A 27,108-nucleotide genomic window follows, 5' to 3' on the forward strand; every position below is an offset into this window, starting at 1 on the left:
GTTCATCATTCAACTTTAAATGAAACAAGAGGTAGAATGAGGCTTGTTTAAAGCTTGGAAATTGTGATACTTAAAGTCCCCTCCTGTCATTTTTTTTTTTAACATAAAGTACTGAATTCCAGTAATTAATATTTATATTTGCCTTCACTAAAATCACTAAAAATGTTTCCCTTTTTAAATAGATGTAGTAGATGCATGAAATATAATCTTTCACTAATTTGAAACATGAATGAATATAACATTAACCTTCCTTTTCATATACTTCTACTCTCAGCCCTCTCTCACCTGTCATGGCCTAGTCAGATCTACTTACATATCTTATGGCTATCTCCAATCCTACAGATTTATAGTTGAGGCGATGATTAAAGGGTCTGATCTTCAAGTAGAACACCTGGGTTCAAGCCACCCTGACAGCAGCAGTATGTTAACCGTGACAAAAGCATAGCATGAATACTTGCTTTTGTTCTTATTCTAGATGTGGAAAGACAGCTGAAAAGATGATGATATTCATGTGAGAGTTGGGCATCAGTAGGTTATCAAAATCCATAATGCCATATTTCAGCTGCACTTTGGCGATGTGTCTGATGATGACATAAGTGATTAATGATTTTTAATCGATGCAGATGCAACTCTTCAGTGGGCTTGGGATGTCTGGGAATTCAAATCCCAGGCAGATGGAAAAATCTGGCTGGTGAGAATGAATAAGAAGCATTGTACTGTTCATCAAAAATGACATTTAAGAAGTCAATGGCTGGGCCCTTTTCTGATATTTTTTTATTATGGATTTTTTTTTTGTCATTGGCAACTCGAGCAAGTAACTGCATCATACTATGCGTATGCAATAATGCCTCCGGTTTTCCCGAAAAGGCTTAAAAGGAAATTGCAAAATGAGAATTGCTGTGTGAAGCAGAAAGGCAACTTCAGTCAATTACAATATACAACCTAACTGTTAGCCTGACTCCCGACTAACCCCCACTGAAATAGGATATATGTTTGGCAGTGTGAGAAGCATAATCAGAAGGAGTAAATTCTGAGCTATAGTACGTCTCTATTAATTACCTGAGTAAATACCAGCCCATAAATTCCCAACCTGTCTCTCCTGCACCACTGATTACCCTCTTGATGCGTTAGTGCATCGGTAAAATTAGGTTTTAGCAGATCTTCCACTATATGGTAGCTGACAAATAATGTTAATGCACAGTCTTTTTTTTCTGCAGAGGAAGTAAAGAGAGATAAATCATGTTATTCTTGGTAATACAAGAATTGGATGATTGCATGAAGGATTAAACATAATATTCTAATATTCTCTCATTATTCCAGACGTCATCATATTTAAAAAGTCTCATTGGAAGTTTTACAAATAACTAAATAATAAAAATGGACATATGCTAAGAACTTACCTGTTCAGTTGTTAAAGAATATAAATAAATAAATAAAATAAATAAAAAACTGTAATGTTTTCAAAGATTGCATTCAAATATTGACTGGGAAGAGACAACAAGTTCTCAAACTCACAAGGAAAGTATGTAAATTTGAACCAACGATGAAGCTGGTGAAAACATCCACCTCCATGTTAAAATATCATCTAACCACCTTTTTTAAGTATAATTACCATAGCAAAACATTTATTAATTAAGACTTGTGTTTCTGGCTGATAAAAGCAAGTTTTATAATGTATTGTCTCTAAGAGGAGAAGCAAAGAGTATTATTTGACTGTGATGGAGTCCAACAGGAAAGCCAAAGCCCTGTTGTTGTTTTTGGTGAGAAGCTGTAATTACCTGTGGGCTTCTCTCTCACTTGATTAAGGAGGAAAACTAATCCTAGAGAGCTGAGACTGAAACACACACCAGCAAAGATGCAAAATATGCGCACATACCCACACACATTTCAATAAATGAACACCTACATACACACAAAGTGTGGCTCGCGTATGCATGCATGGCCACAAACACGCAGGTGTGGCGCGCGCACACACACACACACACACACACACACACACACACACACACACACACACACACACACACACACACATTATCACACCAACACAAAAGCCCAGAGGCCCACAGTTTAATTGAACTTTCCCACCAATCTACTGACTGTTTTTTTCCTCTGTTGTACACTTCTCTTTATTCTCCCTTCTTTCTTAATCAGCAGAGAGTTGGAGGTGGCAAAAAGCGAAAAAGAAATCCAAAAAAGGGAGTCTGAGGAAGGAAAATAAGGTAGAGCAAAAAGAACAGAGAGAAAAGAAGCTGAGGTGAAGATCCAGTGAGAAAAAAGAAAGAGGTGGATGGAGGAATGGAGGTGTTAGATGGGTAATCTAATCCTGTGGAGGAAACAGTTAGACCGAGAGGGAAATGAGCTTTTTACAAAGGCAACTTTATCAAAAGGTAAATTAGAAAAGTGGAAAATGTATACTGCATATTTACTGGGTAAACGCCCACAGCTGTGGGGAAATTTAGAAACTGATTATGAGATGAAGTAGCAGCAAAGGATTATCACTTTAACAAAAAACACAGTGTGTGAGTATGAGTAGACTGCACAGAAACAATGCACACTTCATGGCTAGTTACTATTTTTCCCATACACTTCATTATCTAAATGCACATAAAGATAAAATAGAGTTTCTACCATTCAATAAGCAGTCTTTAGGAGTTGTTTTCCAGGCTTCTTAAACTTCCAAAACTCTTGTTTGGATGTTGGCTTCCTATTTCCTTCTTTTTTTGTTCCTCTGTCAAGAAGACCCAGCACTGCAATGCTATTGCATTGTCTCAATTACCAGCAGCGTTGGAGTCATTATTCAAGAAAAGTAATGTATTACACATTAATAATAATAATAATGGATTGCATTTATATAGCGCTTTTCGGGGCCCTCAAAGCGCTTTACAATTCCACTATTCATTCACTCTCACATTCACACACTGGTGGAGGCAAGCTACGGTTGTAGCCACAGATGCCCTGGGGCAGACCGACAGAAGCGAGGCTGCCATATCGCGCCATCGGCTCCTCTGGCCATCACCAGTAGGCGGTAGGTGAAGTGTTTTGCCCAAGGACACAACGACCGAGACTGTCCGAGCCGGGGCTCGAACCGGCAACCTTCCGGTTACAAGCCGAACTGCCAACTCTTTGAGCCACGACCGCCCATTACACACACATATGATCTTTCTTTTAGTTTTTAGGTATAAACACAAAGTCGACAACACAATGCAAAGATGAAAACCAGCCCAAAGAGATTACAAAGTGATCGCCACAGTGATTCGACTTTAGAAACATGAACAAGTCGAAGCCTGACTGCTCATCACTGCTTTTGTTACCTGTTGAAGATCGAGATCCTGCTGCTGCTCTGGGGTCGGCATGCACTCAGCTTTAACATCATTCTGGGTTCTTGGCTAGCTAGCATGCGGTCTGTGCATATGCTTGCAAACTGGCAAAGTTGTGTTAGCAGTATAATTCTGTCCTGGACACAGTTTGCACTTTACCATAGTGCTCTTGTCTTTGTCTATTCCTGTCTAAAAATAAAGGCAATATCATCTATGTCTGCTGTAGACTTCTCCACTATTTTCGCTCCTCAAGCACACAAACTGAAATCTGCTGATTGTAGCGTAAGTGAGCAAGAAGAAAAAAACATTTGTTTCATTTTTTTTTCTTTCCAAAAATGGTTGGATGCAAAGACTGGCTTAAATATGAGAGAAACAGCAACCAAAGTATTCCAAAGAAAAACTCTTAAAAACCTTTAGAAAGCCCAGAGTAGGGGAGACCGGGGATAGTTGTATTGTGGGTCAGTTGTAACTTCCAATTTCTCCAATCAGGGCTAAGTTTCAAATGATGTGATTCATCCTGTACATGCCCAATTCAGTTCTTCTATCACATGTGAAAAATTAGCACATTTTGCCAAACACAGACAATTTAAGAAGAAAAAAATTCATTTGTATGCCAAAAAGTAATTTTATTTTACTTTATTTCAATAGCATTATCTACTTTGAAGTTAAACTCATCAAACTTAAATTATGTTGTTTGTATGTCTATGGGGATATATTCTGTGTAGGTCTTTAGTGCTAATGTTTTAGCCGTTGGCTGTAATGTTAGCTAGTTCATAGCTATAGGATTCTGGGTCAGTTGTAACAGCAATAGTCTGGGTTAGTTGTAACAATAATGCAAAAATGTTACAACTTACCACACTATTACTTTAACTTATATTAAACAAGTTGGGGCAATGATATTAGCAGAGAGGTTCACTGGTCACCTTTGTATATGCGGTTAATGCCATTAGCAACACAATTCCTCCAATGTTTGTGTTCCCACGCATACTTACCACTTGGTCAGAGATGGGCCAGTAGAAAGTATTGGTAGTGGAAATAAATCAGGATGGGTGCAAGAAACAGATTTCCTCATCTTTCTGAAGCACTTTGCAAACAACACCAAGGTAAGCCATGGAAAAAAAGTAATTCTTCTCATGGACATCGCAATGGAATTGCAATGCTGGTGCTCAACTACATTTTTTCAGCTTCATTGTTATGTTCAAAAGTTGGTGCAAAAGTTATAGGTTACAATGCCCACTGAGCCAATGAGGCCAAACTCAAGGAAGACCAACCAAAATTAATGAAATATTCAGTTGCTGGAAATTCCATAATTTGTCTCTTTTGGGGGGATTGGAATATGTTCAAAAGCTAGATTTCTGTATTCTGTCACACACACACACACACATAGCTACATAAATAGTTCTAAGTGCATTCATGTGTTGAATAAAAAAGATTACATGTTTGCATTTTTGTCAGTACCCTTATTTCATTGTGTTACATTTCACCCCAGGATATGTTACAACTAACCCAGACTATGGGGTTAATTGTAACATTTCACTCTTTGTGTTTGAGACCATACCATGCAATGAGTAATTGTGCTGCAGAGAAAATAGCTGTACTATTTAATAGCAGAGACATGTAAATACTTTGCATTACATTTTGAATCCACTACCTTAAAAGAGCTCCAAGCTACAGACAGAAATGTCAAAAATGTCCCCGGTCTCCCCTACTATTGCTGAGGACCACAAAAAAGCCAGACAATGTTTGAAATGAGGGGTGGCTCAAGACTTTTGCACAAAACTGTTAAAAAATATCAATTTTTTAACATACAGTCTTTGTCCAATAACTACAGTTTGCTAAAACATAAAACTGTGTCACTGACAAGTCAGAGGAAGAGATGGGAAGTTTCACAATTTAGCACCAATTTGGTGTGTGTGTGTGTGTGTGTGTGTGTGTGTGTGTGTGTGTGTGTGTGTGTGTGTGTGTGTGTGTTTTATTCATCATGTGACTGAATCATGTTACATGTGCATGTTGAGGCCATTTTGAGTTACCAGCCTGAACTAGCTTGCATATTTTACTCTATTAGTTTGGACTAAATGTCAAGTTTAAATCCTCCCTGCTCTGGCACACCCATACTGTTAAAGTACCCCAGTAAGCCATGACAGGGAAACACTGCGCCAACATGTACCAAAATAGATAAAACCTTTAAATTGAAGCAGCTAAATGTATTTCATCCATCATCATTTTGACATTTACATTTGATTTTTCTTCTGTCACAAAGTGTCTTCCATGAAATGTTGAAGCTAAGACTTTACAGACCTTTGGTGATGAGTAGGAGATAAGCACATCTTATGTCTTGATGCGTATTGTTAACTTAGAACTGCCTATGTGTATTGTCACTTTCAGTGGGTTTTTTGGCTAAGACAACGAGACAACAAAAACACTCAAGCGATCAGATTTCCACAAAAATAGAGTGAATTCACCACTAGAATTTTCTTCAGTGACAGGCAGAGGAGTGACTGAAAGGTTATTGGAAAAATCTCATTATTTTGATTTGTGTGTATTCTTTATCATTGTTGTAATGTAAACCACTTCGCCAATTTTGTATCTTTTATTCTGACAGTGATACAGAGTGAAGCATCTTTGAATTTGTGTGCGCGGGAGAGAAAGAGATGAGGAGCATACATATCTCACTGACAGCTGAAGCTTTCTGTCTCCTCTGTAATTGCAAACAGATTTATTCCAGCTTTGTAGCTGGCTTTTTCACAGCTGTGTCTAGATAGCAAGAGGCAGTTTCAGACACTTATTCTTTATTCCCCAAATTGAGAAACATACTTATCAATGCAAATGAAATGACTGCTGAGGAAGGCAGAGGAGAGGGAGCAGTGAGAGGAATACCAAAAAAAAAAAAACCCAGCAAATTCACAATGAAACCAATCCCGGAAATCACAGAAAGGGACCATTTTTTGTCACTTAATTTAGTTTTAGTTGTGTAGCACACTATTCAGCACAGTATGACAGAGCGAGTGTGAAGGTAATCCAGTTAGATGGGTTGCTTCAGCTCTCTTCTGCTCAGACTGGCTCTTTGTTCTGATAGGCTGAGTGCTGACCAGACTTAAGGCTTTTGAAGTAAAGGTGAAGAGCAATTAGGTTTACTGTCACACACACTGTATACACGCTCCCTAACACATCCACAGAAAGATAATTCCTAACAGTGCACACACTATACCACAATTGAAAATAATCAGTAGTCAATAACGACACAATCATTTTCTGTTCCTCATAAATACTCTTCTCTTTCTTCCATGCCCTTTTTATATTACAGGTTACATGTTTCACTTCCAGAATACCTCCTTAAAACCCATGCTGAAAGAAAGAAGAAACTCTTACAGGACTTTAAGAGTGTGCAACAACTGCTATGTAAGTCACTGGCACGTCACACTGTGCTCAATTCTGGTTGCAATCTCTCAGACTGTGAAGTGACCAAAGTGTGTGCTTTAACCTTGAAAAAAACTTTATTTCACTTCCATCTTTTTAGTTGGTCTTTGCGCTTTTTTTTCTTCTCAACTTCTTCTCTAAAAGGGTGTTTATAAAAAGCTCTGCCTACCACAGTTTTCTGTTCCATTTTATGTATGTCATCTGCTAATTAGCCGGTTTGTAAACATGGCTCACAGTAGCAGTTATACTGCAAGAGCTTGATCCAAAATCACTGGCAATTGCAACTTTGTAACAGGCTGTCTTTTGTCACTTCAGATCCAAACTGCCTCTCACTTTTGTCAAGAGACCACCACCCAAAAGAAATGTCTTAAAAACTTCACTTGAATCACTCTTCTCAATATCATCTTCAGAAAGTTAATGAAACCAAAAAATATTTTAATAGAATTTCATTGCATTTTCCTTTTTTCATAAGCGTAGAAAGAGTAGCCAGCTATGACAAAACTTTATTCCTAGACTTCATTACTGATTCATTTTCTGTGTCCGGCATTAACCCTACGTGGGTTTTCTTCATCAATGCAACTGCTTTATTCTGTCATTGTGTGAACGTTCAGTAGAAACACTCACATGTGCACAAGACTCATTGCCATGAGCTGTTTTGCAATGTATATCCATCAGAAGAAAAAAAGACCACTAGTGATAGAAGGAACTGATAAGTTCAGAAGCATACCTTACAAGCACAGTGTCAGTAGTCAGCGCTGCCAGGTGAAAGAGCTTTTTATACTTCACATTTTTGTAAAGAATCTGTAGCATTACCAAAAGTATGTTTAGCCTTGACTTTAATCTGAGCCGAAGATTTTGCATTAAAAATGAATGTTTTGCAAGTTCTTATTTTAAAAAGAGGTGCTATGATTTTAACCCACCATCTTGTCTTTTTTAACCCTCTGACATTATTCATACAGAGTCAATAAATAACCCTGGCATGCTAAGAGTGACAAGCCAATACCTTACTCTATTCACTATGTTTGGGATGTCAATGCAATCAGTACAAGGCTAATAAATATAGATTTTATAAACATTGATTTTTTTAATACTGGTAGCTTGACTGAAATAAACAATTGTGGTTCAAGTGTTGCATGTATGTACTGTATGAGTGCGTGTACTGTAGCATGTGTGACATTATGTGGGGTAGAATGATGGCAAAATAGGATTTAAAAACACACTTATAGTTGTTATATATATATATATATATATATACATATATATATCACATCTGCAATGGGAAAAATATGCACTTATGACTCTTTATTAAGTACGCCCTCCTTTGCTGTAGAACTGCTTTAACTCGTTTTAACTCAGGGCCAACCAGTTTGAAATGATTTAAGCTTTGTGACATGGCACACTATCCTGCTGGAAGCAGGCATCGGAAGATGGGGATGGTTTTATGAAGGGATAATATTATAATGGGTATGGTCAGCAATAATACTCAGGTTGGCAGAAATCAAGACTAATCAGACCAGAAAGAGCTTGTTTTTCCAGTCCTCTATTGTGCAATTTTGGGAGACTCAATTTCCTAGATTATAGGAGTGGATTGCAAGCCTTCCAACCAGTTCACAGCATCTATGCATTCTCCTCTAATATCTGTGTGTATATCTTAGAATTTTGATGATGACAATTTTAAGATTGACAGCTTGATCAGTGAAGTGTCTGCAGCGATGTGCTTGCTATATGACGATGTTGTCATGAACGTAGAGTAAGATGCTCAAATGAGACCTGCACCTCTGCGAGGAGCCAGTTGAGCGGGTTCAACCATATGTCTGGGATGCATTTGGAATTGTTTGGACAAGGTAGACCCAGAACACACTGAAGAAATGAGGTCTCTCAGCTGCCATGGGAAAACTCCAAGTCCCCAGTAAGAGCTGTATCTGATGCCGGGGAAAGAGAGGTCTAGGCAGCTCTGGTTTGAGTGCTTCCTCCTCACCTCAGACCTAGATCCATCCATTTTCTTGGAACTATCTATTAATGCAAGCAAATATGTTAATATGGGGTAAAGCTTCACACTGAAAGTGAACAACAGGACTGGATCAATCAGACTTTGATATTCAGGCACTCCTGCGATGTAATATGTGACCGTGTTGTGAATTTAAATCTGAATCTAAATCTAATGTGTTTTTTTTTTTTACCAGGGTTAATCTTGATATGGTGAGAAGAGTGTGCTAAAGAACACAAACAAAGTCTCCTGTTTCTCCTCCTCCATCCTAGCTTTTAACATGCAAATCAGTATGCCTGATGATGGATGTCATCTGGCATGGTAACCAGTCCCATTTAATGCCTGTAGACAAAAAAGCTCACAGTCAAGCAATTTCCTGAGCATCACCACGCATCATTTTTGAGTGGATACCAAAATTGACTTGTGGCTCATGATTTATGAGGTTGAAGCAGCACAGCAACAATGAATAGTGAGTTTATATTGGAAGTGATGACTGCAGAGGAAAGAAAAATATCCACTACATGTTTGATCAAACTGTCCTCAGATTTGTCAAGTATTTCACAAGCTGCTCACTTTTTCACTAAAGTAACTGACAAATTGTAAGATTGATGATTAAATGATGAAGTGCGTGTAGTAATGTTAAAAAGCGACAGTGACTGTTTTTATCAGATGATTATTGAGTTACATTGAGAAAGTGTAGGGAATTTTTGCAGTTTAGACTAAAGTTTTATACTATAGTTGCTACAAGTAATTAAAAGTAATGTAATGCAATCAAAGTAATAAAAGCCAGAATTTGTCATTTGGTTTGTTTCACCAATTTTCCAATTTTTCCAGAGTTAGAGCACATGGTCAGTGATGATAGTGAACCCCTGCAGCACTGCCCACTTACAGGCATTAAACACGACCTTCTCACTTTGTGCAAAAGCAAGAATGCCAAAAAAATAAATAAAGAAAATACCAAGCAAAATTAATTTTCTTGCTACATCAGTGCTACATGCACATATTATACACCATCTGTCACTCACTGTCCCAAATGCACTTGCACCACCCTGTCAAAATACACACTCATACCTATTTTCTTTTGTAGCCCCAGCCTCCCTTTCACTTGCACACATGACAAACACACACACCTTTATTCCCTCTACTGTAGGGGACATTTATTCTGATTATGTTGGGCTCTGGAGATCGAAGATTGTAGTAATCAGAAAACTGGCCAGGCATCTATCACTGCAGCAACCAATCAAACAACCTGCTCCACCGACAGCAAATGGGAAAAATTACACACAGAAATGATTCCCACCGGTCTGTGTGTGCGTTAACTTTTGTACTTCTATCCTTGCGAGGACAGATTTCAGAAGCATTTACAGTGTTCAAAGTAAGATTTCATCGATCTTTTCTTTAACAGGCATAACAAATGTTACATTTCTAGTTTTGAATTAGGATTTAGTTAAATTAATTAATATGTTTTGGGGGGAAAAAGGTGAGAAATGAGTCTTGAAGGAATCTTCTGATCGGACCTCACTAGAGTTGGGTTCAATGTCTGTATAGGATTTTTTTTCCCCAGTGTATCTGGGGAGCACAAGGCTATTTGTTTTAGCTGATGATAAAGGTGGCAATGTATTTGGAAAGACAGAGAGTAGGGAATTTTTAAAAAAGTGTGAGAAGTGAGTTTAGTACCGGCATCACTAAAACCCCAACCCGAATCTGACACACAAATACACACATGGACTGTACTAGAGTACTTGCAGAAGCTGCTTTAATCGAACTGCCCCCCAACTTTTTTTCTTCAATTTTCATTAACTCACATGCACATCATGAATGCAGTTATTGTGTGTGCACAACATCCTACATGTACATATTTACATACTTACATTTTACTACTGGCTGGTATCCAGATTAAGGTATTTCTTGTTAGCATTCACAGATGGATGATGGAGTGCATGATATCGCTTGGATTGGGGGGAGAGAAAAAATAGAGAGAAAGGAAAGCATATGACATAAAAGCCAATTGTAACGGTAAAACAATAAAAATAAAATATAAGAACAGATGACTGATGACCTGTTGTGTCAATCAGCCCATGATCCATACTATCTTCTAAATTAATTACCATGACATTTTTCACAACACTGATGGTCTCCAGAGAAGAAAACCTAAGTACTTTTCATATTCTGTAATCTACAGTAGATGTGGCACTTTATTCCTGCATTGTGTGAAATATACCAACCTTTACTAGATAAACTAGCAAGAAATTATGTATGGACATTTGAGATTCAGATAAAACTAAGCTCCAGTGGATTTGACTCTGGTCATGGTTCACTGATGTACTGTTTTGTGCATGTATGGAACATCATCAGCATCTGTTTTTATCAAATACGATACAGTTATCTCGCTTCACTTATTTGTTTTTTGCTGCACAAATGAGAGCATACCAACACTGTCACTGAAACCTGCTGTAAATGTTTCCCTAACACAGCCAGTCTCCTATCAGTCTGCGATGATGTGGGGTCAAGTTGGCAATTTCTACAATGTATTTCTGATAATATGGCAATTAACTGTGATAAACCAGCAAATAATCCTGTACAGACGGTTACATTTAAAAGAAATGCACATTTAGCTACTACATTTGCACTTTTCATCTTTCCTGTTCTCCAGGAATATAACCAGAATACAAACAGCTGGCACCTGAGTTGAGTCCCCACGAGTTGTGCTTATTGATAAAGACATATTCAGACTGATGGCAGCATGTTGGCAATCTGTCTGTATTCATAAATTAGACAGCTATTTGCAAACATTCAACAATTGCTCTGAGTGATTACCCTCTATCAGATGAGATGAGCCCTCTTGTCTGTAGTATCAGCCTTTATTTAATAAAATATTGATATTTAATGTCCCTGTATTGATGCATTATTGTTACACAAAATATTGTGATATCTCCTACCATTATTATCTGTGCCTCACTGTTGTCTTTGTAAGTTATTTCTTAAAATCACTTCATTTTACTTCCTGCGTTATTTTGAAGGTTAGTTTTTCAGAGGACTCTTTTGAGATTTAATTTCCCCCTTTCCCACCCCCACTTCCTGCCTTCAATATTATTACAATTAAGTTAACTTGTGCTTTATTACCCGCCTCTCTGGAGTGTGTTTTTAGTTTTCTCCTCAGTCCCTGTCAATTTTGTTCAGTGTCCTCCGTTGTATTTAGTTCAGAAACCATATTATTGATATATCTGGTTGACAGTTTCCCTGCCACCTCAGTGCAGCACTTTTTAAATACTTTTTAAATAAAATATCCGTTGATTTTACTAATGCCCTCAGCCCTGTGTTGTCAGGACCACTCAAGTTGGTGATTGTTTCTTTTCATGAAGTCTATACTTGTAGCCTTGACAGCAGAACAAGTGTTAAGAAGGTTTCCAGTAGAATTTAATGCATAGAATTTGCTGAATACTCTGAGTCCTTCACTTTTCATGCATTGCCACGATAAGGTCAACAACTACTGGGTAAGCTGATGATCTCTTTAAGTAGAACCATACCTTGGCTACAAAAAGTTTCTGGATTTCGTGACCAATTCACCGCACTTGAGAAATTACACTATTTATACAGAAGTAAGTATTCTCAAATGAATTGGAATAGATAAGAGACTTGGGCCAAAATATGTCTGTTTTTTTTGTGTGTCAACTCCAGATGCCCTTTTTTTTCTTCTTTCATGACAACATATTTACTTTTCTTAAGAGCTTTTCAGGTATGTTTCTCAAGGACTTTATCTGCTTCTGCTGCACTTTGGCAGAGAAAAATTTGAACCAGTCCAAATAAATAAATATGCCAGTTTTTAATTAAAAAAACTATCTAACAAACAAATAATAGATTTAAATAGATTGATACATTTTGTAATTGTATACACCACCACAGTGAATTTTTGGTGTAACAAACATTCATATCAGATTTGGCCCCTCCCATGTTTACTTTGTTATTTTTTTTCCCATACAGATGGTCAGTCTTCCTTGCATCAACATCTGTTTGGACCTCATATTGAGCGCTCCAGTGAGCACGTCCTTCAATCAATTTAAATCTGTTATCTGCTTAAGTTGTCATGGGGAGCAGGCTTCACTGGTACATGAAATGGCACGCCAGTTTAAATGTCCAATTACTTTTAAGCCTGTTAAAATGGGAGACTGTGTATAAAAATAAATGTAATTCCTAAACAGTTACTGAAACACATTTTTCCCACCGTTTCAGTTAAAGATGAAAGTTTGCACTTCAACCACATCGTAATCTTTTGATGCACTGTGATGGTGCAACGATGGAAAAATGACACAAAATGTACTATTGTCCAAATACTTCTATGTACACAGACCTAGCCGTGTCTGTTAATAGATAAAAATGTACAAATATGATTTTTCACTCCCTGCCACATGTACAATCCACCAAAAAATGGCAAAAATGTGTTACAATGACTACATCTTTACATAATATTTACATGACAGATTACACAGTCATCACGCACTATGAAACACGGAGCTAGAATGAGCTCACATATGGCAAAGCTATGGGATGTGTCTAGTCTTTTAGAAGGTGCCTTTGTAACCTGCACGCTGAACACTGCATACAGGTAGTAAACACACAGAAACACATACATACACACTCTCGAGATAGATAGACGCTATCAATGACAAGGCACCGAGTGATGGAGTCAGGAGGAGGTCATTGTGTGTGACTAGATTTGGCTTGGGACTGACTGAGTGCATCTGTGTGAAAGTGCATCCATTGTGTGAGTGTGTGTGTGTGTGTGTGTGTGCATGTGTGTGTGATGTGCATGTATAATGACTCTCTCCATCTGTTCACCCTTCCTGCTTCAGATCCCAGTTATGTTTTCCTACTGTGATCCTGCTGTTGTTAGCTGTGCATCTAAAGAGAAAGTCTTCCTGTGCGAGTGTGCGCAGGGGGGTGAGAGAGGGAGAGAACTGCAGAGGGACCCCTCTACCTCCTACGGGCACACCTTTTCTCTTCCTGCCCCCCCACGTTTACAAAGTCTCGTTAAGCTGCCCCCCACAACACAGACTCTTTCACTCAAAACACACATTCACCCCAACACATGTTACTAGCATCTGGTCCCTCTTTGCAATGTCAATAATTTCCTGTTCCATAGATGTGTCTCGGTGTGTTTTAGCAGGTAAAAGGTAAATCAAAATTGCATCAATCATCACAGCTGGATAAAAGCTCGGGGCTGTGTTTTTTTTCTTCCAGGCTATGGACAGTTGCATAGAAAAAAAAGCCCGTTTGCCAAGAAATCACAAAGACGAAAATGATGTTACGGCTATTACCTGACATGAAAGTGCCATTTTAAAAAGAGCACAAACATCAAAAGACAAATAAAGGATTTAAAGGTTACAGGGAGGTTGCTGTGTTAAAGTCTGTCAGATGTGTATGTGTTCAAGTGATTTACAATAATGTAATTGGATTTACATTGTAAATGGACAAAGGCTTATTTTCCATTCATACCACTGGTTATCGCAAACATAGACCAAGAGGCCGTGACTCACCTCTAGATTGTTGTCCTCAGCAAGGTGTAGTGAAACAAGGATTAACTAAGAAACTGAATCCAACAAAGCCGTGTGGGGGGATGCCTTCCTCAGCACCTCTATAAACACAGCGAGGGTCAGCACTTTCAAAGGGACAGACTGTCCTTCAAAAACCCAAAGCTCCCCCATTTAGGAGCTTTGCACTTTGCTTTGCATTGTAACGACATTGTGTTTACTCTTCCTTTCACTCACTCTTTGTTCAGGTTTAGCCATCACAATTACTTGGTTAGTTTTAGGATTTTTTTTTAATGTTTAAATACATCCCTCCGTAACTTTAACCCCACACATTAACAATACATGCTTACCCATTGGGACAAATTAGTCTTGTCTAAGCATTTATAAGTTGGTGAGTTGGTGCTGGGACATGGTTTGTGCGTATCTTTAAAAAAACTGTAGCTTTTGCCAGAACAGTGGCATTTGATGCTCGGGAAAGAGGAGGAGCTCATGTTTCCCATCTTCTGTTTCCCCTCCACTGTCTATTTCGCTTGTTTTCTTTCCACTGCCAATCTTTTAGTACTGTTCATAAAATTGGCCCAGATTGCTCCATGTATTTTTACTGGCTTGAGAGAGCCAGCGTATTGGCATTTGTGTATATTAGCTTCCAGGCTACAGTATAAATCTGTATTGATGATATGGCAGCCCCTATGGGACAAGGTAGATGAGAGCCAATCCTGGAGCCTATTGACTGGTCTGGAATTGCTTTTGTAATATTGTTTGGGAAGACAGACGACTATGAGAGAAACAAAGGGGGGTACTGGGGGCTTACAGCCTAGGTGTGATTTTTCTGTTTCTTTTATTGTTGTAGCTTTTCAGAAAAAGTGCTCAGAGGATGAAAGAGATGAGGGGAAAAAACACAGAGTAGAGAATTAAGAGAAAAGAATCAATGAACAGAGCGGAAGAGGGGATGTAAATATCTAAGAAACAAAAAAGGATGAATGTGTATTTAAATGAAGGAAAAAAACAAGAACAGAGGGATGTAAGAAAGACTACAAAGTGAGGAGGAGAGTGATAGTGGTAATTACATTTGATTGATTTGAGACTGGAACAGAAGACCTTCTGTTTATGTTAGTGTGTTAGTGTATTTACTATCAGCTTGTCATTTTAGTGAGCTGTTGTAACACCCAGTAGGGTGGTGTTACCTCCAGCTCACAGTGAGCTAGGAAGTATGGTAATATTTACAGTGTCTGTGTCACTTCACAGCCACAAGATGCTAGAGCGGCAGGAAATTTGTATGTATGTGTAGTAATAATCATATACTATAATGATTGTATTGCAGACTGTATCTGTTCCATACCTCCTCCTAGAGACGCTAATCAGTGTGGCTGAAACTTTAAATAAACTGCCTTGGCTACCAGGATTATCAGCATCTATATAGCGTTTGAGAATTATTTTTATAACAATCAAATCCTTACAAATTATATATGTTATGTGTCGTAGGTCATCTCAGCATCACGTGTACGTACGATGGCACGTCTGTGACTTGTATTCTTCTAAATTATTAATATTTTATGAGTATTAGCTGATCTCAAATCAAACGGAGACTTTGTGCTTACATTACATGTATGTTTATCCTGTTGACGTTATGTGTTGTTGGTTGTGAATATGTTTTGTAAACAATTTTTAGTGCAGTGGTGCTTTGGGGTAACTGGAATGTGCAGCCATGCATATCTGTAAATAAGTGTTCATCAATAATTGATTGCTTTGTGTCATAAAATGAATATGTAGCTTGCAAAGAAGAAGAAATAATGTATATATTATTTTTTTGTCTGGTGTTTATGAACATGATGAACTAACATGTTTGTATTTTAATATGAGTGAAGTGAACAAGTACTAAAAATACTGAATAATCAAATTTTCTTATGTTGCTTGTTTGTCAGATTTGATCCTTTCAACTTAAATAACCATTTTCTATAATCTTGCTAATTCATCTAACTTTAATAGAAAAGCAATAAGCAGAAGCTAGTATGATTGTTTTGGCCTGCTGACTCATTCATCAAATATTTAAATAAAATAGGTTTCTTTTTTTATTATTATTTTTTAGTTTATTAAGCTGTTAATCAAAGGTACTATCTGGGTTTCCTGGTTTGTCCTGACATCGTCTTCTCAACATGCTTTCCCATCTGCTTTACACATTTTCTGGCCTCTTCTCTGCACCACTCTGCTGCTGTTCTTATTACCCTGATTTATATGGAGGTAAAGTCCACATGGAGAGCGTGCTGTTTTTGTCCAAATAGTCATGACATAAAAATAAAAGCAAAAAGTCATTTTACATGAAAGCAGTTTAAGTTGATTTACACAAAGACATTTGAGCAAATGTGAAAGCTGATCTTTTATTGTAAATGATGCTGTCAACAACTATTTTTTTTTGTATCATTTGTGAGAATTGATCATAGAATAGACTCACCTCTACTTTTTTTGTTTTACATTTTTTTCCAAACACTTGATATGAGTGGCAGGCAGTGTGGTTTTTTGCTCTGGATTGTGCACTTTATGAAGTAGAAATCCTGCTAAGTGCTACAAAATACAGAATATTTTTGGCGTCACATATATAGCTCAGAGACACAGGGTTTTCTGAACTGTTTCTCCCCTCTACCCTCTGTATTTTTTTTTTTCCTGTCAGAACTCATTAAACCTGGTTTTTATTTACAGCTATTGTTTAAAGTATCTGATTATCTGATCCACATTATGCATTATGTGAATTATATCATTTCAATGTAAATGCAAAGCTTAGATTTTGAACATCAAAGTTACTTAACAATCACACGTTAGCTACGTCCTTCTGAGAATTTTCCCCTTCATTACACCTCTACAGATACTCAGGTGGATACTCAGATGAAAGCCCACCTGTGTCCTGAGTATCTGTAGAGAGCTAGAAGAAAGACATGTACTGTGTACTGTGTGTATTCCTTTAAGAGACTCCAGGTGAGCACTTTACATTTATGGATGCTTGTTGCAAAGCGTGACAGAGAAAAGCTTCAACTCTTAATGTCTTTCTCTCTTTCATTCCCTCTCTCTCTCACACACACTGCACACACACACACACACACACACACACACACACACACACACACACACACACACACACACACACACACACACAAACGCACATACTCAGGGATGCACTTTAAAGACTGCCAGAAGTCTTGATGACAATCCTCTACAATGACAAATGAATCTGACTTTTCATTCAGAATGACTCTGACTTGCAATTCAAAAGTGTTCTGAGGGCATTTTTACATTTTATTTCCATTTCAGCAATCTAGACTGACCGAGACCGAATGAGCAGGTACACAGAGAGTCAGTATTAATATGGAAGAGACATTGCAGTTCATCAGATTAAAATGGGGAAAGATGAAATTCTGTAGATGACTGTGCTGACAACTGGCTAATCAGCATTTTTATGTCTGCGTATCAGCAGCTGCAGAAATGTTATTTATGACAGATCATGTAAGTGGAGCCAAAAAAACCACACGCAGCTCTGTGTGTAGTGTTCGAGTGTCATTATCATGCTCAGATTAAACATAATGATTAATTAATTAGTGAGTTAACCTTTAGCACTTTTCCACAGCTAATGCCACAGAGCATCTAATGAATAAATAACCAACAACAAAAATCTTAATATAGTCTTTAGAAGAGAACATTTGCATATTAGGCACACACAAAGGCAAACCTAAAGACATTCTTTTTTAAAGGCATCCACAGATCTTAAATCTTAAAGATTTACTTCAACAGCAAATAAGAAGACCTTTGAGATGTAAGTCATTCCTGCACATGCACCACAGCTTTGATCGGGACTATACATTTACATAATTAAGAATGCAAATGTGAAACACACTTGGATAACATTTGCCTTGCTAGCTCTCCAGTAGCAATAAATAATGTGTTAACTTATATATGCTTGAGGGAACCGTGAACTCACTAGAGCTTCTCCATATCATGTGTATCACCTGCCCCTTGCACACTTTATCTGGGCAGCACCCTTTCCTAAACCAAACGATATATTTGCAGGAATATGAATGGATCTTTTCGGCAAAAAAAAACAGTTTAGAGACCGTCTAGTGCTCTTCTAGGCTCGTCTAGGTTTGAAAGAAAAAAAACCTTTTTTGTATGAAATCATCTGATATTTAATTACTGAGTTTTAATTTTAGAATTAAACTGTATAACTGAATACAAATACCTTATGACATCTTCATTTTTTTAATTAGAGTATTAGAGGGGTACTTGTATAGGAAGAGCACTATTTTATATTGAAAATGTTAATTAGACTCAAGGAAGAGGAGTTTCTAGAATACTTGTTTTTAAGATGTGTAGAAAATAGTTATTTTTTTCCCTGTATGAATATGCTTGATGATAGAGCTAACACAAAATAGCAGTCGCACACTTCTGGTGGCATCTATATGATTCAAGGTTAGACTCCCAGTGCAGGTTTCCGCAATGTCTGCCAATGTGAGGTCAAGAGTTCACAATGAAAGCAGGCAGCGCAACCATTCGTCCAATATGTGCCACAAGCTGTCAACTAATAACTCATACACACAACAAAGCTTTCCTATGATTGGCAGTTGCTTCCTGTGATGTAATTCTCATATTCTGAAAGCCATAAACATACACACATTTTTTGTGTGATTTACACTCAGCCCGATATAGACAGTCATCCAATTTCTATCCTGCCCTCTATATAAACACACACCTACACACAGGAGATGTCTCAGTTCCTGCAGTTGCACCCCTCTAGGGAACCATGCAGGATAGCACAATGTAAATTGTATTCCCTGCCATTGTCTCTGTTTGCCCATTTTTCTTCTGCCCTGCAGAAGACACAAACATGCAAACACACTCACACGCACACACACAGACACTTTTACACAGAGATGCACTAGTCTCCATTCTCCTCTACTGCTGCAGAAAAACCAGCACTATTGTTATTATTGTTGTTGTAGTTTGGGGATGCACTGTCAGCAGAAAATGTTACTGCTTTCTACATGCTGTGTGCATAAAACAAGGGCAGCAAAAGAAAGGCTCCCTGTGTGTGTCATTGTGTGTGTTCAGTGGCCTTGCTCCGTCTCAGCACTGTCATGTGGATTCATAACCCAATCTCACATAAGAACTTTGAAGAAAGGCTTCAATGAGAAATCACTTTCATCTCTACCACAAACCGCTTAGAAATGTTTAGACGCTCAAGAATTCACATCTTCGAAGCTTTTGCACTAATACTGGCAAGTTTTATGATGGAATTAAAATTAGGTCTGCATTATATTTGATTGCTTTTTATTACAGCAAATTAGATTTTCTATGTGACAGAAGAAGACTGGTACCAGGGTTCATGTTCCAAAACAAGGAAAAGAAATGAGGATTAAAAGGGTGCTGTGGACGAAAAGCAGAAAAACAGCTAACATGGGATCAAGAAAGGACAGGGTTTGTGTGGGAGAGATAGCAAATGAGAGCATTAAAAACAGAGGAAAAAAAATAAAAAAGTTCAAATGTAAAGGAAATGAAAGACACACAAAAAGGCAGGGGAGTTGCGAGAAAGAGCTAAAGGTTTGTAATCTGTCATTAATTTGCCTTGTTCTAAACCACAAGGGGATAGTAGGAAATCAATGCAGGCTGATTGCTACTTTTACAGTACTGCAGAAAACACAAACCATTTCTGTTTTTCTGTTTTTGTATCTGCTGCAGTTACTCTACTGTTTTTTTCTCTGTCAATCACAGTCCTACTTTGGTCACTTTATTAGGAAAATATGAGGCAACTGCAGCTGAACTCGCAAAGTGGAGTGCAGCGTTAGACCTGCCACCATTTGATTGATTGCAGTGTGTGTGTTTGTGTGTGTGTGTGTGTGTGTGTGTGTGTGTGTGTGTGTCAGTATATTATGAGACAAAATGCAGCTTCTAAGGTCTCAGTTTCTTTTACTAACTCACAACTCTATCCTGTTTTACATTAAGCTAGCACACATACACACACACACTGCAACATATTGCATTTTTCATGCTTAGCTGATACTGTTAGCCAACCTAACATACACAAACACAATGGTTGTCAGAAAAGTAATATTGGCAGTTGCCTCAAGGATGAGTGGCTAGGAGTGCAGGATGCTTACAAAAGCAAATGAGTTATCATGCTTCACTCACATCTTCTGAAATTGATTCTGATATGTACAAAATATTTTGAAGTGCATGTTTGCATGACTGCCTCATGCTCCCGCCGTGTCACAAATGACATCGAAACATGTAGTTGGAAAAAATATGCCAACATTTGCTAGCACGCAACCTTTGGGATATAGAGTTGCAAGTTGTAACATTAACCTTGTTGACTTCTTGCAATCATGAGAAGTTGTGACCATGAAGGCCTCTTTTAACATACATTAACAACAAATTATATCATGGTCCTGGGCCTGCAAAAGCAGGTTAATTCATATTACTAATGAGTGAGTTATGTTTTGTGTGCTGCAGCATGGCATTGTTTCTTGTGAACCACAGAGATACTGGCTCAGTAATAAGAAACTAATGCCACAGCCACTCAAACCCACAACATATGCCTTTATTTCTTCTTATCCTTGTGATGCAATACCGTGGTGAAGTTCACAGTGATGTTTGACTGGTACAGACCTGGTTGTTGGTACGTTAGGCTACATCAAGAAACTTTATAGTGTTTAAGTGTTTTGAAATCAGCCATGTAGCTTGTAAAACATCTGTTTATATCTTGCTGAATTCAGTTGGTTATAGCTACAAAGTGCAGTGACTACTGGGGTAGCAGCACAGGTCAGCTGATCACAGCCTATGCATGAAGAAAAATTTGTTGACGCTCACTGAGCAGTGTGACTTATTTCTAAGACTCTTTAACCTCACTCTGCACCACTACACCCAATCTCAGGGTTCCCCCACCTGCTAAATCCCCACTTTAACCCCTGGTAATAACCTGTTCTGCTCAGCAACCTGCGGATGAGGAATGCAGATTTTAATTTGCAATATGACTTTTCGAATGCCAGTGGATATTGTGGATGTTGCAAAGCTTCTTCACGCACCTGTACACTGGAAAACTGTTCAGTGTTTTGTAAGTGTGCTATACAGCTGGTATCTGCAGGAAATTAAAAATAAAATGCAGAAAAATGCAATGCACAAATTGCAATTACAAAATAGTCAGTAGAGGTAGAGGGTAGAGGTATTCATACAACAGCCTATGTTCATTTAAGGTGAATTCCCCTTTATGCTTTCAATCAGCAACTGAGCGCATAATATCAGACTTTCAATCATAAAACGATGTGGATTATTACTTTAAGTCATGTAGTTATCAAACCATATCATGAAACCTCCTGCAGCTCCACAGAGAGCAAAAGTTAATTTGTTTTTTTTTCTTTTTTTTTTTGCCCAGTTATTCCTTCTGGGTCTCGAGCAGCAGTTCAGCCAGCGTGCAGTAAAAAAGTGGAACTTCCATGGCTTCATTTTTAAAGTAGCTGCAATAACAGACCAGCAGGAGCCCGCCCTGTGATGGAAGACGGATATCACAGTGAGTTTTTCACAGTTTTCATCAGGATATGCCTCACACAGGGTTAGCTGAGGCAGCTGGAGAAATTAGACCCAAACACATCCATCATATTTACATATATTCATAGATAGTTTTTGGTGTGCATGTCTCATCCAGTGAGCCACAACGCCCCTCCCTGTCTCTCTCGTTTCTGTGCTTTCCTTCTTTCTTCCTTTCCCCATTGCCTGCTCTCTTGCCCTTCCTCCATCACACACACATAAATGAAGCTAGTCCCACTCCTCTCCATCGCTATCATTAATTCTGGGCAGTAGGTATAGTTGGCTACCAAGCCATAATATAAGCAGATGAGACTGAGAGAGGGTCAGCTTTCTTTAACAAAGAGTCAAAAGGACAAAGCTCGACCATTGTGAGTCAGGGCCATAATGAAAGCATTAAGATAACTCTTCAATATTTATGAAAGTGTGCTGATCTCAGGCCATGCACGCACACACACACGCGCATGCACACACAAGCACACACACACAGGGCAGCAGTCTGCTGGGCCATTCATTATATGAATTGATTGAGTTTAGTTTTCCCTGGTGGTCCCTCTGTGATATCAAGTTTCATCAGTCCATCCAACCTGTGTGTATGTCCTTCCTTGGAACAAACATTTAAAAAAAACAAGGAAGGAGGGAAAGAAGTATTTGTGTGTATGACTGGATGCCCACACTAATGCATCTGTGTTTATGGCTAAGGAAGACAAGGAACTTTAGTGTCAATAAGAGGATGGAGGTGACTGAGAGTGTATATGTGTGTAGGAGGGATTGTCATGGTAAAGGAAATGTGAGTGTGAATGCATGAATGTGCATTAATGGGGTTTTGTTATGTGTCAGTGAGAGATAGCAAAGGGGAAAAAAAGTTTGTCTACACCTTTGTGTTCATAGGTGGTGTGTAAGCAAATACATACAAATTTTGTAAGATGCATTTTCTGCTAGGCTGGACGGTAAGACAAAGGCGTGAAGAAGGCATGTATCCAGTGGGATGATAAGTAGGGTGGACAAAAAAAACTCCTTTTCTTTAAATCTAAAGACACAACTAATGCTGGCATTGACAGGGTAAAGTAAAATCTATTGCTAAGACAGTTTGAAATATGCTCTCCAATGATATAGCAAGATGTAATATTTTTATGTTTTTTATGTAATACATCAGAAAAATATCTAAATTCTGCTTTTTAGACCAATTAACACATTTTAAATTTGGCTCTTGAGTTAAACAATTTAATTGAAACAATCTGCTGATGAGAAAATCTCAGTACTGTAAACTGAATTGAAGTCATTTTACACATAATGGCTCAAACATTCAAAAACCACAATTTCTAATTTCAAACAAATGTATGGAACAAACATAAAGGCCTTGTAAACCTAAGCAGAGATTTCTGAAAATGTTCTCTTCATCTAAAAAAAGTGTTCCATTCAGTGCATATCTCTCCATTCATGTTATTTAAATTTAAATGTAGACAGCTGTACGTTCTGGCTAAAACAATTAACAAAAAGCTCTGGTCAAAACTCTAAAGCTGGAGAATGTCAGTTTTAATTCACCTGGTGAAAAACACAATCCTTCTCAATAAAAGCTGTAATATAAGCAACTCTCATTATCAATATTGTCTGCTTGTCACAGACAAGAAGGAAGGAAATGGTGCATTCTTTGTAATTTCTGCTGATGTGCAGTCACAGTGTCTTTTTATATTTTCTGTCACTTCCTTTTCTGCTATCACTTTGTTGTACTTTCTTGTCCTCTTTGTATGTCATTCTTTGCAGTCATAAAATGTCTCTCCCGCTTTTGCTGGTGAGCAATTTCTTTCACTTTCGAACTGCTGGTGGTCTCAGGAAATTGTACTCTTGCCATTTAGAGAAAGCACAGTCATCAAAACAGTAATCTGTAAAAAATGTGTGGTTATATATATAGATATGTGTGTGTGCATGTGTATGAAAATATACATTAATGTCAATAATCACTAATCTATCTCATCTAGGCAGCCTTTTAATTGTTTATCTTAAGTTATATCTTTGTTATTGGTGTTAGTTGTACAGAGAGCTGTTTCCCTTTTTAATTCTTTTTACTAAGGTGATATAATCTTAGTTAAAAGCAATTTTAAAGTTCCCCAATCTGTGTCAGATTGGGGACCTGTCCAGGGTGTACCCCACCTCTCACCCTATGGTAGCTGGAATAGGCTCCAGTCCCCCCAAGACCCTCATAAGGATAAGCAGAAGAGAATGGATGGATGGATGGATGATATGATCTTTAAAACATCATATTTCTTTAAGTGATTAAGTGGTGACAATTACACTGAAAAGAATCATGCATCCAGAGAGGCTGTGGCATAATGAAAGGCCTTCACTGCCTCATTTTATATTTTGTTAAATGCCCCATCATCTCTTCTCCATATGTTTCAACTTTATTTCTTTAATTATCCCAGGATCAGGTCCAGAGTAGCTAGGACTTCCATCTGACTCGCAGTCAAGCATTTTTGGCAGTTGAGATTCAGAAATCCATCCTGCATTGTTACGAGATTCCTATCTGTCTGTTAGGTCCTTATGTCATGGTACAAGCAGGTACGTTTTTTTCTTTTTTTCTCTGTTACTCTATTTTCTCTTTCTCCTTGGTTGGAGAAGTGGCCTGTTGGTTACTCATGGCTCCGCCCAAGGGAAGAGTTGACCTTTCCAGGACTTGTACTCAACCACCTGCTGTGCATCGTCTAATCAGTGCGTGCTACTTAAGGACCGGCTGGTACTGTTCTCTGCCAGGTTGTTGTCATTGCAATGGCGATCCCTGCCCGAAGCCAACATGTCACTCCCTAAAGTACTTACCTGCTTTTCGAGGAATCTGAAATACACAGTCATTCTCACTTATGGTACCAGTTTCAAATGGACTACAGCTAGTACAGTAAACTTACCTGTAATTCACCTGCCTTCCTCTGAGCTGCTCTCTCTCCCCGGATTGCTGCTTGTTCGTCTGCTGCCCCTTCAAACCTTCTTTATCTGGAATATAAGTAATCAATTCTAAAGTCATCCCAGAAACCCAGAGCTAGAGTTAGCATATTAGCACAAGAAAAATGTTCTGTGAGGGTTCCATTTTTTGTCAATAACGTTGAGATGTAAACTCTTTTATAAGCCCTGGAGCAGATATTTTTGGGCCCTAACTGCCCAAAAAACACCAGACCGGACAACGCATTTCATGTTTTCTCTCTCTTGCTCTCTTTCTCTCACCGATTCGTTTATTTAAGCTTTTGCTATAAACTCACACAACTGTCTTTGCTACCACGAACCCCAAACAGATTTAGGCTTGCCAAAGTAACATAACGACAACTGTAATGTCTACATGGATGGAACCAAGAAGAGAAGCCCATTAAACACAAGTCCTTGTAGACTGACTGGATGGGTCACAGTATAACAAGCACAACCATTTATAGAATTCCTCATTGAACAGTGAATCAACTTTGTCTTCTATATATATAGTTAGGGATAAAAGATAAAAATATAGTTACTGTTTGGGTCACACGGTGGAACCATAGTTTAAATATATAGCTGAACTCTTATAATCTGTCCAACTTTAACCCGCCTACTTTCTGGCCGCTGGAGCACTGTTGTGTCTGCTGCTGGTAGTTATTACACTTTAAAAAAACTTGCTGTCATTACTACTGTTTGTTTTCATTGATGTCACTGAGTTATGTCATTTCTCTGTCTTAGTGACTGCGTCCTCTCTCTTTTTTCTCTCTCAGGAGTCCAGCACACTAGCAGTTTCTCGTTTTATGAAGTTACTAATCACGAGATATCAATGTCATCTGACTTTGCTCCTGTAGACTTGACATGATTCCATCTACTGTACCAAAGCAGCCACAATAAAAACCTTTAATTAATTTGCCAGTCAGCTGACCATCGCATTGCTACTCAGAGGACTATCATGAAACATTAAAAACAAATAAAGAAAAAAAAAGCAAAAGAAAAGCAAAATTCAAAGCAAGTAACGAATAACAGAACAGTGATAAAGTGTTAAAAAGTAGAAAAACTGATTCTTTTCTCTGCTGATTTCTATTTCTTCATTCATCTGTCCACAGATACATATGCACTCTGATGAATCCATGTACATCATTCATCTGCAATACTGAAGTGCCTCCATCCTTAAGTGTCTCCATTCTGTTCCCTCTCTCATTAGATCCTACAGCTTCCGATCAATTCATTTGTCTCTGCACCACACTCACCTCCTCGTCTCCTCTTTAAGTGCCAATCATTAAGCTGTCAGTCAGCCAGTTTGTATGTTTTCAGGGCATCAGAAGTCACTGTAAGATTTATGGTGTATGGATGTAAATGTAAAGGTGAACTCATTTTCCTCTCCTCTGTTTTTGCTCACCATGATCTCACCTTCTCCTCTTTACTTTTTCTAGCTCAATTTTTTCCCTTTCTCTGTACTTTCATCCTCTTTTTTTCTTGTTTTTTTATACCCTTTACTCTTCATCTTTGCCCTCTTTCATCTCTCCTCTTCCCTCTAAACTCTCTGGCTGTCAGGCCTATAACTCCTCATCCATGTATATATTTTTATACTTTTTATTTATTTTTACAGCCCTATCTCTTAAAGTACCTTCTGACTCTATTCCTGTGTCACAAAGCCACTGCGATTTACACCCCTATTCACACCAAGGCAGGAGGGATGGATAGTGAAGTGTGGTTGGGGGTGGTGCTGGGTGTTTGAGATAAGCCATCACTGACCAGATTTACAAGTCTCTCCCGGACAATCTCCCCTCCATCCAACCTTTGAAGGGTTCAAGGTTCAATTCCATTTGGAGCCTATTTTGTAAGAGCACATCCACCTGCTGAAGAAAAAGAAAAGCTTTGGGATTTTACACAGAGCGATGGCCATGTATGTTTAGGCAGCTGCTAGCAGTGATGCAGAGAGATTTACGTGTTGGTGCTTGAGGTAGCGAGAGCATTCGATCCCTGTAGCGTAATATTTTATTGTGTCAGGGATACAATGAGATAGGCTGCTTCATTCCTTTCAAGGAAAAAAAAGAGAAAAAGCCTGACACCAGAGTTTTGGACAGCGAAGAATGAAGCGAGAGTGGGAAAAGGAAAGAGAGAAAGAGAGGAACAGGGAAAGACGAGCAGAACATGAATGAGCATTGTGCGGCTTTCAGAGAACTCAGAATAAAAAGCCAAAGGCTCGTATAGCCATCAATCAGCCCACTGATCAATGAATTGATTTGTAAATCAGGCACCATACAGTAAGTCAAGGCTGAAGCTCCATTAGGGAAGAGCTATGTCATCATTACAGACCAGAATCCAAAGGCTTTGGATAAAA

The sequence above is a fragment of the Oreochromis aureus genome, linkage group 12 (genome assembly GCF_013358895.1).
Source record: "Oreochromis aureus strain Israel breed Guangdong linkage group 12, ZZ_aureus, whole genome shotgun sequence".
Classification (NCBI taxonomy): Eukaryota; Metazoa; Chordata; class Actinopteri; order Cichliformes; family Cichlidae; genus Oreochromis; species Oreochromis aureus.